We start from the raw sequence: 7,443 nt of genomic DNA, 5'->3' as shown, positions 1-7,443 counted from the left end.
CCCCCCCCCACCCGCGCTCAGCCCGATCCTCTGCTGTCCCCAACTTGAAATTCTGAAGACTTTGGGAAGCGGGGCCCTGGGTTTCCATACTGCACTGGGGCCCAATGTCACGCAGCCCAGTGTGGCCACGGGTCACAGAAAAGGAAAAGGATGCGTGTCTGATGCACACAGAGGCATTTCTAACACAAAAAGGCCTGGACTTGAACCTAGAAATTGGCCCGTGACGGGCCGCACCATCCCAGCCCCCACTTTATCACCTGTAAATGTGCCACTTGGAATTTTGGGGTCCCTAGCTGAAAATTCCCCTTGTTCGCAGTCTCAACGGATTTCCTCAATGAGAGATTCTCTCTTAAATGGGCAGGGAGGGGTATATAACGGATACTTATTCCTGGGCTTACAGGAATGAGTCCGGGAGTAGCTCATTCATCAAACCCTGGTTTAGAACATGATTTCTCAATCTTGTTTTCATTATAGCTGCCTAACCCCCTCCTCACCCCCAAGGAAAAAATTAAATTACATTTAAATTTAATTAATGAATTTAAATGTAATTTAATTTCTACCTAACAAGAGAAATTAAATACTAAGAAATAAGATTTCGTTGGATAGGGTTGAGTTTTGGAGGGCCACAGAGCACCGTACTATCTAAGACTTTTTTTTTTAACCTTTCCCCCACCCCCCAAACCAATTTTCACTCCCCTAAGTCCCCACTGAGAAAGGGAGAGAGAGGTGGGCAAGGAGGTATTTGGGGGCCAATGAGTTTTCCAAACCACTGACATTTATTCATTCAGTAGTCCCAAAATGTGTTTCCCCTCTCCTTGCTGTCATGAATGCAACTGTCTGAACGAATTTTAACCTTTTACTGACTGAGTCCTGAGGTCCCTTAGGTCCGTATTATGCCCAGCCTCTCATGGTTTCATCTGGTGAGTCACAACCAAGGGAGGTGGGCAGAGGGAAAGTGATCAGCCCAGGGAGCCCTCCCCTCTGCCTAAAGGGGCCAACCAGGATTGGACTGGCTGGCGCCCACTCCCTCCGGCACTGGAGTCTTGAACTTGCAGGATTCTCCCCCAGCCAGCAAGTGAACGATGCTAAGGGTACCAGATAACCAGGCTGTTTGAACCCTATTTGGGAATCTCTGAACCCAGAGGTCCTGGTCTGAGCAAAACCTGCTATCTGTCACCTACTCCCCACCCCCCCACCCCAGGTTCACACTAAGATGTGAATTCGCATTCACCCAGCACCTATAACGGGAACTATAAGGGGCTCTCGGGAACTATAAGGGGCTCTCGGGAACTATAAGGGGCTCTCGGTACTGCAGCCGCCTCCGTAATTCACACCCTTACTCTAATTCACACCCTTACTCGTCACCCCACGTGGTCCCGCTGACTCAGGAATTACTGTTGTCATCCCAACTCACAATAAACTGGGGCCCACAGAGGCGAAGCTGCTTGTCCAAAGTCACACAGACAGAGTGCATCGGACTATGGTTTGAACCTGCACCCATCAGACTGCGGAGGACTTCTTTATTATTATTATTATTATTATTGTTCATTTTTGACAGAGAGAGAGAGAGAGAGAGACACAGCAATCGCGGAAGACGGGTAGAGAGAGAGGGAGACACAGAATCCGAAGCAGGCTCCAGGCTCTGAGCTGCAGGCACAGAGCCTGATGTGGGGCTCGAGCTCACACACCAGATCATGACCTGATCTGAAGTCGGACGCTCAACCGACTGAGCCCCCCCCCAGACGCCCCTAGGCCCTGGAATGCTTCTGACCTCACCCAACACCTCCCAGGGAGACACAGACACAATCAGCAGCCTTGTTTTGCACACCTGACCCCCAAATGACACGTGAAAAGAAAAACAGGGGGGCGACATTATTTGAACGCTCTGCCTCCCTCACATGTGTAAAAAGATGCATTTTCTGCAGATGCTCGCACCACACACTCAGGACGAGGTGACAAAAGGCCTGCCTATTATGGATCCCAACTCATTTTGTCACTGGCGACTTTGCCATGCAAAGCGATCTGCTTCTTTAATAAGGATGGAGGGGCGGGATTGAGGACCTTAATATCAGCCAAAGGCAGATCTCCAGGAAGCTCTTCCTTCTTGTGACGGGAAGAGGTCAGAACCTCCCCAAGACACAGTGTTGTTCTGCAGCTTCACATGTACGGGACCTCACGGGGCCGGGCCGGGTCGGCCAGCCGCCTCCACACCCGCTTGGGGAAAGGCAAAGGGCCCTTCCCCGAGGAGTCTCAGAGCAGCTCAGCCTCGGCTCTTTAAGACCTGCTCTGTTGAAAGAGAAGGAAAAGGCCCTCAGCATCCTGGAGAGAAGCCAGGCCCGCCGAACCCAGCGATCCTCACATCCTGAGCTGATAATGAACCGGTCCTGAAGCCTCGGGACACGGGAACAAACCCAGAGAGACCTCCTGCTCCTAAAACGATCGGCCTGACTGGGCTCAGAACTCTCTGGAACACCCTGGTGGGACCTACTTCGGGCCTTCAGGTCCTCCTCGCTCTGTTCCCGCAGAGCCACGCGTTCGGTGTTGGCGGAGCTGAGCCCGGCCGCGGTTCGCGCGGCATTCTCAAGTCCAAGGGTAAGGGCTGACCCCGGGAAGTCTGGAGACGACCGGCAGACAGGCCTTCCCACCGCAAAGCTGGCCCCAAGAGATCGCCAGGTGAATCTCGACAATGCGATGCCGCGGGGTGGGGGGGAAAGCCGGGCTCAAAGACCACGTAGGGTAGGAGTCCATTGACATGAAACGCCCAGAACAGGTATATCCGGACCCAGAAAGTCAGGGCAGGCCAGGAGCTGGAAGGAGGGTGCTGGGAGGAAACAGGGGTGACTGTTAATGGGTGGGGGGAAGGGCAGAGGCGGGGGTACAGAGGATCTGAGGCAGGCTCCACGCTGTCAGCACAGAGCCCCATGCGGGGCTTGAACTCATGAACTGGGAGATCATGACCTGAGCCAAAGTCAGACACTCAACTGACTGAGCCACCCAGGCGCCCCTGCACATTTTTATGCGTCTGCAGCCTCGCTTAGATATCCCCAGACATGCCCTGGGCATGCTCTTTCCACTGCCCTCGGTTTCCTTCCTTCCCGATGAGCTGCAAATTCCTCCCATCTGTCACATCCCAGCTTGTGCATCACTTCCCCCAAGAAGCGATCTCTGGCCTTCCGAGGGGAGAATTAAACCTACACAGTGCAGAAATCAAGGGTGCAGGGTCTATAGCCGGACTGCCTCTGGCCAAATAGCATGCCTCAGGGCATGACTTTAGTGCCTCATTGATCCCATCCGTAAAATGGGGACACTGGTAGTTTCTTAAGGCTCTTGGGAAGATTAAAGGAATCCACTTAAAAAAAAATTTTTTTTTAATGTTTATTTATTTTTGAGACCGGGAGAGACAAGAGAATGAGTGGGGGAGGGCAGAGAGAGGCGGGGAGACACAGAATCCGAAGCAGGCTCCCGGTTCTGAGCGGTCAGCACAGAGCCGGACGTGGGGCTCGAACTCATGACCTATGATATCAACATCTGAGCCGACGTCGGACGCTCAACCGACCGAGCCACCCAGGTACCCCTGAATGAATCCACTTGTGAAAAGCACCCAGAACAATGGGGGACACAGAAGCACTCTGCTCTATTTGTCACAGAGCACTTCTCTTTACTGGTCTCTCTTCCTGATCAGTCTGTGGGCCTTGTAAGGGCAAGCACTGAAATGCCTTCAAATCTGCATCCCTAGCATCTAGAACTAGGCTCACAAGGTCACGGGTGCTCTGCGGGGTGACCCTCCACGCCAGTGCGCCTGAGATGGAGGGGTTCCTCTGGATACGGGATTCTGGTGCTCACACGGGGAGCACAGGACAAGCTGGTCATCCTGACACTTCAACAACAAACGGGGAGGGAAAATAAGACCCATCCAGGAAAAAGGGAAAATAAGATCCCATCCCGGCATCAACATTTGGAAGCAGACATCATTGAGGGTCTTACCCTAACACCTCCACCGGAAGCTGAGGACGTTTTTTGCAGGAAGATGCTTATCTAATGACAAGCCTCGGTAACAGATGGTATCCTGGTTGAGCTCAAGGTTAACATGAGGCTTTGGCCAAAGTGGCACCAAACACACCCCAGAAATGGAATCACTTGACTGGGTCTGAAACCCTTCATTTCCTCCAGGATTCCTGGGGAGGGTGGTGTTTCTCAACGGGGCACCCCGGGGATGTCAAGGCAGGAGATCGAGGCAAGACGTGGGTGGCAAAGGAAGTGTGGAGGCGGGCAGACACGAACAAGATTGAATCAGAGAGGAAAAAAAAGAAGCCACGGTCTCTGAACGTCAAGACGGGCTCATTTCTATTCCTTGATGGAAGCTGATGCCACTGATGAAGGTCAGGGCTGACCTGCTCTGCGAAGGTGCCCCTGGTTTGTGCCAACGCCCACTCCTGGTTCTGGCTGGGGTTACCGAAGAGAGGGAGGGGTTCGTCCTGTGACTGTAGCACCCGTCCGACATCTGGAGGACTCGTGAGCAGGCTCCACACTGCCACCACCCCCCACTCAGAAACACCTGTCACTCCATGCTCACTACGGGGTAACCGGATGATGACTCATCGACTCTCCAGAAATGACCATCTCTCTTTCTGTCGTGGTGTTAAGAAAACTCAGAGGCTCCATCCTATACCCCCAAGAGACCATAAATGTCAGCAACTAGTGCTGATGTGTGGGGACAGGAAAGGGGACAGGAAAAGGGACGCGTGGGGACAGGACAAGTCACACCTTGGCTGGCACCTCCCTCCTCGGGGCTCGTTTATAACCAGGGAGGACCGAAGGGATGGGCACTCTTGGCCGATGAGGGGCCGAAGGAGTCTCGGGTCATTTGCCCTTCCCACCCCCATCCCTTTCTGCTGAGAGGACCAACAGGCAGGTCCAGAAGCAGGGGAGGAGGACAGAGAGACGATGCCCGACGTTCAGAGGTCTCGTGGCGCAAGAGTACAGGACATAACAGGCTTCACCGCAGACTCCAACCAGGAACTGACCTGGTGGAGAATCTGAGGCCGTGACCACCGAGCTCAGAGATGGTGCGGTGGGCCTCGCGCCCAAGATACCATCACACGGTTTCCAGAAACGCCTACATGTACCCCCCAAGTCATTCACAAGAGTGGGGAGGCACCAGCCATCTCCCGCGGGTCACTAGGAACGGCACGGACTGCGGCCTGGCTTGCTGACTCGGAATGATGTAAGCAGGTGCGTGCGGCATGGAGAGGGGAACGTCAAAGCCCAAAAGAAAATCCAGATGATGGAATTTAAAGGCAGGTGGGATGTGTAAGAGCCAAAAACTCTGGAACTAAGCTCCCGTGGCTCAAACCCCCAACTCTGCCCCTTCTAGGCTTGGTGAACTCGGGTGAGTTGCTTCACCGCTCTGTGCCTCGGTGTCCTCATCTGGAAAATGGGCTGATAGTACCCAGCCCTCAGAGGGGTGCACGCGGATGTGCTCAGAGCACCGGGCATGACCATTACAATACAAGCGCTCATTCTAATGACGTACAGGGAAGCGGAGTAAGGAACAGGGAGGGGTCGCTTGCCCACAGTGACACAGACGTGTCACTGCCAGAAGGCAGGAAGATTCAAGCATAGACAAGGCTCCCAGAAGAGGGAGGCAGGAGGGCCTGAGGAGACAGGGGCTGCTCCCCCACTGGCTTTGGAACAGGAGTAAGGGGCCACGAGCCAAGAAACGCAGGTGTCTCTGGAAGCTGGGAAAGGCAAGCATGGAGTGTCCCCTAGAGCCTCCAGAGGGAACGCTACACCTTGATTTTAACCCAGTGACATCCATTTTGGACTTCTGATCTCCAGAGCTGGCAGATAATGGATTTGTGTTCTTTCAGCACCCCCCTCCCCACCCCCCGCCCCAGCTTAGGGTACTTTGTTACAGCAGCCATAGGAAATGAATACACCCACCTCCCAGCTGGGCGGCCCAGGTTCCCCACCTGTGGATTCTCGAGGGGACTCCCCTCCTTCCCACAGTGGGGGCCCCCTGCCCCTCTGACCCCCCCCCCCCCCCCCGCCGTCCCGACCCCCAGAACCTCCCATCCGAACTCCCAGGCGTCCGTCCGCCTGCCCTCAGTTCCGAAGGAGGCCTTCTCTGGCTCAACTTCGTTTAACCCTCTGAGTGTGGCCACCCTGGCGTCTGCATGCCCGGCCATCTCCCCGGGGACTGTGCTCGAACAGTGTCCCCTCAAATCTTTCCTTATCAACATGTCAAAATGAACACCTCTCTTCCCTCTGCCTGGGTGCTCGGACCCTCCGTCCCCCTGCTTCCCTTCTAAGGGCCCACGTACAGCCCCCGCCTCCTCCCCACCCCCCTGCCCCGGCCTCACTCCTCCCTCAGCCACAACCCCACTAAGCCCGCCTCCCACTTCCTGTCCTCTTCTTCCCAGGCTGGAGGGCTTTCCTCATTTGGCCGAGGCCTGCACCTCTGTCTCCTTCAGGGGCTGCTCTTTCCCCACCAGCCGTCCCCCAGAAGATCCCCAGGGACTTGGGTCTACACCCACTCCTTAACCCCATACCCTTCAAGCTGATCCTGGGCCACCCACCCTGGACAACTCCCCTGGGGGTATTCACACACGAAAAGATGCTCATCTCGCTCCAGGAGACGCAGCTAAAATGCGGCAGAGACAGACAGTCAAGCCCAGTATCGGTGAGAAGTCCTGCGGACATCACGCACCTGCTGGCAGGATGGGGTGACAAATGCCCGTCAGTTCTGTGGTCTTCCTCCCCCAGACCCTTGACCCAGGCTCATCAGGAGAAAACATCAGACAAACCCAGACTTTCTACAGAGGACCAGGACAGTACTCCTTCACAAACTGCCTCAAGGTCGCAGAAACTAAGTCCGAGAAACTGTCACAGACCAGAGAATGAGACCTAACAGCTAAATACAATGCAGGATCCTGGACTGGATCCCGGAACAGAATCCAGTAGAAGAAAGTTCCTCCTCTGAATTCAAATAGTCTGGAGTTGGCTAAGAGCAAGGCACACCAATGTCAGTTTCTTACTCGTGACAAATACACCCTGATGCCGTGCGATGTCTATCTTACAACGGGGGGAACTGAACGGGGTGTATGCAACTCCTGAACACTTTGCAACTTTTTCTGTAAATGTGCAACGGAGGCACCTATCAAACTGTAACATGCACGAACGCTTCGACCCAACAGTTCCTCCTCTAGGCATGCAGGGGAGAGATGTCTCACGCGTGGGCGAAGAGACAAATGATGAGCCCACAGGGGCATTCACTGTAATGTGGCTAGAAACCACCTAACTCTCCATCAGCAGGAGACGGTGCACATCGGTGATGGGCCAACCGCACAAGAGAACAACAGTACAGCAACCATCAAAACAGAACAAGCAAGAGTTTTATGTGTGGAAATGCATCTCTTGGATAGATCACTGCATTAAAGAAAG

This window comes from Herpailurus yagouaroundi, unplaced genomic scaffold (genome assembly GCF_014898765.1).
Source record: "Herpailurus yagouaroundi ecotype Mexico unplaced genomic scaffold, PumYag 222, whole genome shotgun sequence".
Classification (NCBI taxonomy): Eukaryota; Metazoa; Chordata; class Mammalia; order Carnivora; family Felidae; genus Herpailurus; species Herpailurus yagouaroundi.
This window is presented reverse-complemented; position numbering follows the sequence as displayed.